Genomic DNA, 10705 nt, shown 5'->3' with positions numbered 1-10705 from the left:
CGCGTCTTTCTCTGTGTTCTAGGTCGACTGTGGCTTTATTCTCCATATTTGTTGATGAGAAGATGCAGAAGCCCATTCACTTCAATGTTAAATCCTGACTATAAGCAAAATACCACCTCAATACATCATACATGTATGTGTGAGTGTGTGTTTTTAGCTACTCTAGGCACATACCTCATTGCTCATGTCTGCTATATCTTCAGATTAATCAGTCTGCAGAGAGAGACCAGCATCCCTTCTCATCAGACACTCAGTAACCACTGGGTGGAGCTGTCACACTCCCTCTCTCGCTCTGGCTCTCTCTCTCTCTCTCTCTCTCTCTCTCTCTCTCTCTCTCTCTCTCTCTCTCTCTCTCTCTCTCTCTCTCTCTCCTCTCTCTCTCTCTCTCCAGATCCTACCTCTTGCTCAGTCATCCCCTCCTTCTGTTTCATTTTAAATTTCTTTCTCAAGCCACATGGTGGCTTGTCCTTCCTCTCCATGTTAATTTTCATATATATTGGAATGTTTTTAGACAACCACCTAAACACCTAACCACCACTACCACTACCTAACCACCACCTAACCACCACTACCACATAACCACCACCTAACCACCACTACCTAACCACCACTACCTACATAATACAGTCATACGCGCACACACACACACACACACTCTCTCCAGACCAATAAATCGTATTGCTTCCTTGGTATCGAATCCCAGTGAGAGGATACCAATACCTTCATTTGACTCTCCTTTAAAACCTACAGCCAGAAGGGGGGGCTATGTGAGACTGTTGTTCATTGACTACAGCTCAGCGTTCAACACCATAGTCCCCCACCAGACTGGTGGACAAGCTGATCGAGCTAGGTCTGAGCTCCGCCCTGAGCGCCTGGGTACTGGACTTTCTGAGCGAAAGACCCCAGGCGGTCAGGGTGGGGGGTCAGACCTCCAACACCATCACCCTGAGCATCGGGTCCCCCCCAGGGCTGTGTTCTGAGCCCCCTGCTGTACTCACTCTACACACATGACTGTGTGGCCAAGTTCAGCTCCAACTCCATAGTGAAGTTCGCAGATGACACTGTGGTGGTGGGGCTGATCTCGGACAACGACGAGAAGGCCTACCGGGAGGAGGTTGAGGTACTGGAACGCTGGTGCCAGGACAACAGCCTGCTCCTGAACATTGGCAAAACCAAGGGAACTGATCGTGGATTATAGGAGAGGACAGCAGGAGACACACACACCACTGATGATAAACGGGGCTACCGTGGACAGGGTGAGCAGCTTCAAGTACCTGGGGGGTCCACATCTCAGAGGACCTGACATGGTCAACACACATAGACACAGTAGTAAAGAAGGCGAAACAGCGTCTCTACCACCTGAGACAGTTAAGGAAGTTCAGAGTATCGGGGAAGATACTCCAGTCCTTCTACTCAGGAGCTGTAGAGAGCATCCTGACCGGAAAACATCACTGCCTGGTATGGAAACAGCACGGCACAGGACAAGAAGGCCCTACAGAAAGTGGTGCGCTCAGCGAGTGTACCACGGGTATTGCACTACCCCCCCTGCAGGTTCTATACAACAAGAGGTGCAAATCCAGAGCCTGCAGGATAATGAAAGACCCTCACCACCCCAATAACAGCCTGTTTCAGCTGCTGAGGTCAGGCAGACGCCTGCGAACCCCAGCTACTAGGACAGAGCGGCTTAGGCTCAGCTTCTTCCCCCAGGCCATCAGAGCCATGAACAATGAACATTGAGTGCTCAGAACATTGAACTGTCCACACACAAGCACACATGAACACACACACGACACGCACACTGTGCACGCTCACACACGAGCAGCCACTTAACACTTTAACATGAGCGGGCACACACTCATGTCGCACACACGCACACTTATGGCCAAAGGAAAGGACACTTTAAATTAGAATAACAGGAACAGTGTATTGCACTACCAAAGCTAACTAGCATGTCACACATGCTCTGTAAATAACTATGTACAGATACCGAGATGTCACTCCATGTTACCTGCTACCTGTTACTGCACAATGTTGTTTCTTCTTTTGATTCTATTATATGTACCACTGTATTGCACATCGTTGCGGGCAAGACCACCCGCATTTCATTGTATACCTGTATGCCGTGACAATTAAAACTCTTGACTTGACTTGACTTGAGCCTGTGATTATTCACACCCAACTCATTCACATGCAGCCTAACCTGTGCCCCCAAAATTGGCCATTTTAGTTTTAGTTTTTGAGGACTGCATACATTTTTTGCAAACCAAAACATCATACTTTATACTTATAGCACATGCATGAGCCTGGTCTATTTTGAAAGATGACATTCTGAAGTTTCTGATTCCAGAAAGATAATTCACTTTTAATGCTAAGGATATAGAGTAACATAGGTCTGAACTTGAGTTGTAGAAAAACGTGTTACTCAAGTCTTTCTGTAGTAATTAGTAGTCCAGAGGTAGTATTTCCCCAGAATGTCTGGAGGCTTAATAATCCATACGGACCCAGAGCCTGAAGCCTTATGTAGTACATGTCCAAATTTCATAAAGATCCATTTAGAAATGAGTGATTAGGAGTGATTTTGGTAAACTGTGTACAAAAGAAAAACTCAGTTTTCTCATAGACTTCAATTCATTCGGCTGTTTTTCTCTTCCTGTTTTTGCTCGTTAGTTTTTCACCTAGATCCTAGATCATACATCCCCAGATGGGGTATCATTGGAAAGCCACACTCATTGGCTACAACCCTCCACAATCATTTTCGAGATCGCCAAATGATAGACGGAACTAGAGCCCCAAGAGTCGGGAGTGGTATTTTGCGCAATACCGTGTACTTTGCACAAGCCTCAAATACCAGCATATAACTCGAGAACCGCTGAACGAATTTTGTCGAGCCACTAGGGGTCTCCAAAGTGCCAGTGGGCAAATCATCCTAAAAAAGGCCCACATATGGGCCCCCGCAAGCAGTGCCGTCTGGGAGAAATGCGAGGCCCTGTGCGAGATTTAAACGTGAGCCCCCCCCCCCCCTAAAGGTAAAAAAAAAATTATATAATTTTTTTTTGTACATACAGTCAACGTATTCTTAAATAATAGCACTGCCCGAGGCTGTGCATACAGTCAACATATTCTTAAATAATAGCGCTGCCCGAGGCTGGGCATATGATACAGTCAACGTATTCTTAAATAATAGCGCTGCCCGAGGCTGGGCATATGATACAGTCAACGTATTCTTAAATAATAGCGCTGCCCGAGGCTGGGCATATGATACAGTCAACGTATTCTTAAATAATAGCGCTGCCCGAGGCTGGGCATACAGTCAACATATTCTTAAATAATAGTGCTGCCCGAGGCTGGGCATACAGTCAACATATTCTTAAATAATAGCACTGCCCGAGTCTGTCAAGCACGACATGCAGATAGAGAGAGAGAGAGAGAGAGAGAGAGAGAGAGAGAGAGAGAGAGAGAGATAGAGAGAGAGAGAGAGAGAGAGAGAGAGAGAGAGAGAGAGAGAGAGAGAGATCCACGGCGGGAACAGAATAGATTGCATTAAAAACTCACCAAACGTCCAAGAGGAAGGAGACAATCATCGTGGAGATGATAAAGTTCACCAGTCCATATTGTCCCCCCCGTTGGGATGAACTTGGGAGTCTGTTCCTAGTTTATCTGCCACACGTTAGCACTCGATAACGTAGCTAACGCTAGTTAGCTGTCCCTGCCTTTAGCTAAGCCGACATGGCTAGCCTGACTGAACTTTCAAAAAAGCAACAACTTTCATCTTCAGTCCATCTGCCGAACGTCCTCTTCGTCTTGGCATAACCTAATCACTATACTTGTTATTGATAAGCTTACGGCATGCAGCGTTATTTCTTCTGCTCCGATGCTGCACAGCGCTCCCGTGGATAGTGCCGAATAGTCAGACCCCGTACCTGTAAGTTGAAACCAATAGTATATCTGCAGAGCCGCAGAGCTCCAATAGTGTATCTGCAGAGTCGCAGAGCTCCAATAGTATATCTGCAGAGCCGCAGAGCCCGGAACAAGTCAGACACATTCTACAAACGTGTCTAATGTGAAATATATAAGCATGTAAGCAAAACTAGATTTTAGGTCTGTGATGGAAAGTGATTGTTAACATTCTATTTAAAAATAAATCTTCTCGCGAGGCCCCCCTTCCCGCGAGGCCCTGTGCTGCCGCACTGCTTGCACACCCCTTGAGGCGGCCCTGCCCGCAAGGTAAGAGGCTGTGTGCTTGTGCATGTCAAACCTTTCTTTAACATCCATCCCCTCCATTTGGAATTAATGAAAAGGTACATAGCCTTGTGTCTGATTTTTAAATAAAAGTCTGCAAAAAAAATATATTTCCTTTTCTTTTTGCCTCGCAGGCAATCGCAGAAATCAATCAGTAACGGGCATCTTACAATTCCAAGCATGCACTTCAAATCCTTGAATCACACCAAATTACCCATTGGACGGCAGTGTGCTCTCTATTGTCTGTATTCAGTATATTTTGGGTACTATATATTTCCCCCTTGCTCAGTGGGTTGCTAACGATCCATTCCTCCTGTGCTGCTTTCTCATGCTCTCCCTTTCAATCTTTTTAAAGGGACGTGTTGTAGTCCTTCACAAGTGAATATTGCTAAAACATTTTATGCATTCCATCAGCCTCTATACCCCTCTGTTTCAGTCCTGTCCTGTTCTCAAAGTGCTGTTTCTGTGCCTGTAAGGAGTGAATTGCTGTAATCGTATCGTATCTAGCAATGGGTGAGAGAGCCTGTACCGTTGAACGAAATTCAGATCAAGCTGTCAAACTAGACATTACAGATCAAATATGACTCGAGATCCGGCAATAGCATGCAAATGCTGTCAGAAATAAATTTAAAGTCCAACTTTTGGTAGAAAATTAAAGATTCGCATTTTTCCCAGATCTCTGCACACGCACATGCATTGCACGCACATTACTAAGCACATTATGCAATTCTGAATGGCTAGACAAGATGGTTCTTGTCACAGCTGAACTACAATATGTACATATTCTAATAGTTTAACTAAGCCAGAACAGAGATGCAGACACACACATGCAGAGACGATGTGGAATCAGAGTAAACCCAAATGACGGGTGTATTTAACACTAGCACAGCCATGGAGAAAATGCCACTAATTCCCGCCAGGAACAGGTCAGATGACCCAACAGCTTATATGAGAAATATGAGAAAAATAAACAGTGTAAACGATATAATTACCTCTGAATATAAAAATATGAGGTTTACCACAATGAAATGTAGGTTCGAGTGACATGATTATTATTATTTTTTTATAAAAAAATATATATATTATACCTTTTTATTTTCAAGTTTCAAGTTTTAAGTTTCTTTAATAGTTGTCATACAGAAGTACAGAATACTTTTATACAAAATGCTTCTTACTGTTGCGCTCCAGAGACTGTGCAAGACAAGATAAGTATGAAATAAAATAACATAGTAAAATTAGAAGTAAAAAAATGAGGTCACAGTGTTCAGTTTAGACATATGTACAATGTTCGATGCAGAATAGACGTAGTTACCATACAATATACAATACTGTGCAGTGTACTAATATACAATACTATATAGTGCAAGGCAGAAATGGAGAAATGGGACGAGGTGCAATTTAGGTACAATTCACAGTAGGTGTACGAGTTGTAGTGCAAATCCTTTATCAATAAATATAAAGTGTAAGTGTGTTTGTGTGATCTAAAGTGTGGAGAGTGGGTGCTGCAGTGTGTTGTTTGTTTGAGTGAGTGTGTGCGTGTGGGTGTGTGTGCTGTGTGCATTTGATGGTTGTTGCATAGTGATTATTGTTCGTTTAGCAGCCTGATGGCCTGGGGATAGAAGCTTCTTCTGAGTTTCGTTCAACGGTACAGGCTCTCTCACCCATTGCTAGATACGATACGATTACAGCAATTCACTCCTTACAGGCACAGAAACAGCACTTTGAGAACAGGACAGGACTGAAACAGAGGGGTATAGAGGCTGATGGAATTCCTGATGAATTGAAAATGGGGGACCCTGGTGTAAACAAGACGAAAGTCTTTCTCTGGTCTGCATCCCCTTAACAATTGTGTGTATTGAGCTGTACTGTATTGTACCCATTCTGCAATCTGTTAATAAAGTTTTCAATCAATCAATCAATCAATCAATCAATCAATCAATCAATCAATCAATCAATTCAATCAATCAATCAAAGTCTTTCTGTGCTCGCCTTAAGACTCCGGTATCGCTTGCCTGACCGCAGCAGTTCAAAGAGGCAGTTGTTCGGGTGGCTCGAGTGGAAGAGTGAGAGAAACCAAGGTTTATAGAAGACGGGAAGCCTGGAGGCTTGTAGGTGCATGACACATATTTAACATTGTCTCAGTGTTGAGACATCCCCTCTGTAAGAACAATGCTAAATATTTTCACAATAGGGCCCCTTTAATACATTTGTGGAATTCATTACTTACTTTTTCCCATGATCAGCGCTCTCCTAGTAATCATTTCAAGTTTCTACTCTCAATACAGAACACCAGATCAAATCCAAGTTTTTAACATGAATTTTGCATTGAATTAATAGTGTCAAATAATTACGATATAAAAATCCTCATATGAATCTGTACCTTTTTATATACTTACATTTTGATGTCATCATCACAAGTCAAGTATCAAGTTGAACGACCACATCAGACAAGAGGTGGACGCGGGCAAATACTGCGGCATGGTTATGCTGGCCCCAAAAGGCTTTCAACACTGTCAATCACTCCATTCTGATTGACAAGCTAAAAGCAATTGGTTTTGATTAGGGATGTCCGATATTATCGGCCTACCGATATTATCGGCCGATATCGGCATTAAAATGTGATATCAGAAAATATCGGTATCGGTTTTCAAAAAAAAAGAAAAAATATTAAATTTCTTTTTACATTTCTATAACCTTTATTTACCCAGGCAAGCAAGTAAGAACAAATTCGGATTTCATTTATTGTCAAAAGTATGCATAAGAGATATATAATGTTAATTACCTGAAATTATTCCATTTTTTGGGGGGGGAAACCCTGCATATATCGGTATCGGTTGGTATCGGTATCGGAAATTAAGAGTTGGACAATATCGGTATATCGGTATCGGTAAAAAAGCCAATATCGAGCATCCCTAGTTTTGATCAGTGAGCTGGATGCAATCCTATCTGGAGGGGAGAGAACAGATGGTGGAGGTAAACAGTACACTACCCCCCCCCCCCCCTCCCAGTGAGCTGCGGTGTTCCACAAGGAAGGACACTAGGACCATTACTGTTCCTAATTTATGCAAATGACATGTCATAAGCTTGTGACTGCAACTTGTTCCTGTTCGCGGACGACTCAGCCCTGCTGGTCTCTGACAGGGACAAGTTGCAAGTTGAAAAAGCCCTCAGCTCTGAACTTGGCAGAATCTCCACCTGGCTCGCTGATAACAAACTATCATTACACCTGGGTAAAACAGAGTCCATTCTCTTTGGATCAAATAACAAACTCAGCAAGGCCAACAGCTTCTCTGTTACCGTGGGTGACAATATTGTCACAAGGAAAGATGAAATTACATACCTGGGCTCCATCCTAGAGGCAAATCTTTCCCGTGACAAAATGGCAACCAATGTAATCAAAAAAGTAAACCAACGAACAAGATTCTTGTACCGGATCTCCTCTCGGGTAAGCAAGAATACCCTGAATACGCTAACAGGAGCACTCATTCAAGGGTACTACGACTATGCTTACACCTCATGGTACCAAAGCACCTCAAAGGCACTAAAACAAGACTACAAACATCACAAAACAAACTGGTCAGAGTACTGCTTGACCTTACTCCCAAAACCCACCTCACCCCTGCCCATTTTGACATCCTAGGATGGCTTAGAGTAGACGACAGCAGCTTGCAATGGGCCTGGTCTACAAGATACACGACTACACCACTAAGATACCCATGTACACGTCGAAATACTTTTCCCGAAGGTCAGTGAATTCCACAACCTCAACACCAGAGGGAGTTCCACAAATCATGTTCAACCCAGATTCGGCTCAAACAAGGGACTAAACACGTTTAGCAATTATGCCACAACAATGTGGAACGCCCTACCCACAGCCGTAAAAGAATGTGAATCCCTACCGACCTTCAAAACCGCCCTCAAAGAGCACCATCTGTATGCTGTGTATTATGAATTGTGAATTGAAAATGGGGGACCCTGATGTAAAGACGAAAGTCTTTCTCTGGTCTGCATCCCCTTAACAATTGTGTGTATTGAGCTGTACTGTATTGTACCCATTCTGCAATCTGTTAAAGGTCCCATGTCTTATAAAATTGCCTTTTCCAGTGTTTAGCATTGTTTTCTAGCAATGTGGGGTTGTATCAATGGGGTCTGTGTCTCTAATTCTCATTTTGGCTTATCAGTCCAGATCATATGTCACGAGATCCTCCCCTACTGAACTAAGCCATTCTGAATTTCGCATATCTGTGACGTATAATAAATCTCATCTGCATAACAAAAGCCCCCTATGGTAGGGTGACCAAACGTCCTCTTTTGCCCGGACATGTCCTCTTTTCACGCCCTGTCCGGGGCGTCCGGGGGGGGTTTATAAATTCATGGATATGTCCGGGTTTCATTGTTTTTCAGTTTCAGTTTCTGTTTCACGGCCCTTTGCGAGCATCTGAAGGCTCGGGACTGCATTTCTCGCCGAACATATAAATTACAGAATTAAAGCGCCATTCGTTGCCGTTCGAATGCCATCTGAATCGCCAAAATCCGTGCCTCGGTTCTCGAGTTACCTGCCGATATGTCAGGCGTGCGATTTTTTACGCAGCGCGCCAGATTATCAAGCACCCCGCACTCCCGGAGAAGCATGCAGCTGCAGAGCCGCAGAGCCAGCGGCGCTCTCAGGGCCGCGCTCTGATGGCCGCTCAGCAGCGCCACCCACCCAATGGCTGAATTGCCAATGGCTGAATTGGAGTATTGCACTGTGCGGGCACAGCTGTGAGATCCGCGTGAGACCAGATGATGTACATACTGTATGAGTAAATTAACTATACTTTTGCTCACACAATATCTTGAATGAATGCGTTTATTTATTTTGAACATAAATTGAAAATAAATAATAATAAAAAACAAGTAATAAACAGATTAAAACACAAACAAGCAGGAGTATTGGATGAAGTGTAAACGTATGTATTCCTACCCCCTTGATTGATTGATTGATTGATTGATTGATTGATTGAAAACATTATTAACAGATTGCAGAATGGGTACAATACAGTACGGCTCAATACACACAATTGTTAAGGGGATGCAGACCAGAGAAAGACTTTCGTCTTGTTTACATCAGGGTCCCCCATTTTCAATTCATCATAACATATATGACATACATGACATACAGATAGACAGTATTCAGTATACCTTCACACTCTATTATCTTATGCAACTCATATTCACTCCACAAACTGAAATATACATACATTGTTGAATCAACAGCCTGTTTCTTGAAGTTAGACTCTCCTCTAAATTGTAACCCCCCTCTCTATAACAGAATTTTTGGATGTTACCCGGGAGTGAATTGTTTCGTGCTTTAAACATGATTTGTGCAGTCTTAAATTCAGCCAGATCCGAGAGTTTCATGGCATGTGATTTAAACAATAGTGTGTTTGTGTGTTCCAGATATCACCTTATTGATAATCAAATCAAAATCAAATGTATTTGTAAGGCGCGACAACACACGTAAGACTTCAGGCTGTGGATTTGCGGTGTTTTCCAGCTTATTCAAAAAATTTATATTATTTTGGAATATTGCAACTACTACACAAAAACGTGAGTACACACGTTTAACTCATGTGCAGCCCTATGTTACTCATTAGCACTAAAAGTGATTTTTATTTATTGTGTACGAAACTTCAGAATGTTATCTTTCAAAAGAGACCAGGCTTATGCATGTGCTATAAGCATAAAGTATAAAGATAAGCTTTGCAAAAAAAGTATGCAGTCCTCAAGTTCAAGTAAATTTTTTTTCACTTTTCTGGGTGTATATTAGGTGGTTACATTTGGGATATTTCAACCACTGCAGAAAAATGTGAGTACACAAGTTCACGTTCAACTCAAGTTCAGACCTATATGCTACTCTATTTCATTAGCACTAAGTGATTTTCCTTTTTTGCATTAGTAACTTCAGAATGTTATCTTTCAAAAGAGACCAGGCTTATGCGTGTGCTAAGCATAACGTATAAAGGTAAGCTTTGCAAAAAAAGAATGCAGTCCTCAAGTTCAAGGTAAAAAAAAAAAAAACGCTTTTTTGGGTGCATGTTAAGAGGTTAAAACAATAAAGGCATCTTTGAGTAAATTTTGAGTAGAGATTCAAGATTCAAGAGGTTTATTCATCACATACAGTACAAGTGAATTGAAGGTGGCCATGGCTGCTTCGATTGTGCAAAGTATCATTAAGTATCTCGAGGCTGGGGCCAGCATGTCCTCTTTTTTGGAAATCTAAATATGGTCACCCTACCCTATGGTTGTAGCGCACACTCAACCATTCGCTCAACAACAGAGTGAGTGGAAAATACTGACACTTCCTCAAACGGGTTGACGTGGCGCGGGTGCGGAGCATTTTACACACACTCCCGACTGCGTGTGTGTGGGGAAACACGTGCACTCTCTGAGCATCTCTCCTCTCCCTCTCTCTGTCTGTCTTTGT

Source organism: Notolepis coatsorum, assembly GCF_963971535.1.
Source record: "Notolepis coatsorum genome assembly, chromosome: 7".
NCBI classification, from domain to species: domain Eukaryota; kingdom Metazoa; phylum Chordata; class Actinopteri; order Aulopiformes; family Paralepididae; genus Notolepis; species Notolepis coatsorum.
The sequence above is the reverse complement of the archived record's forward strand: the minus strand, read 5'-3'. Positions refer to the sequence as shown.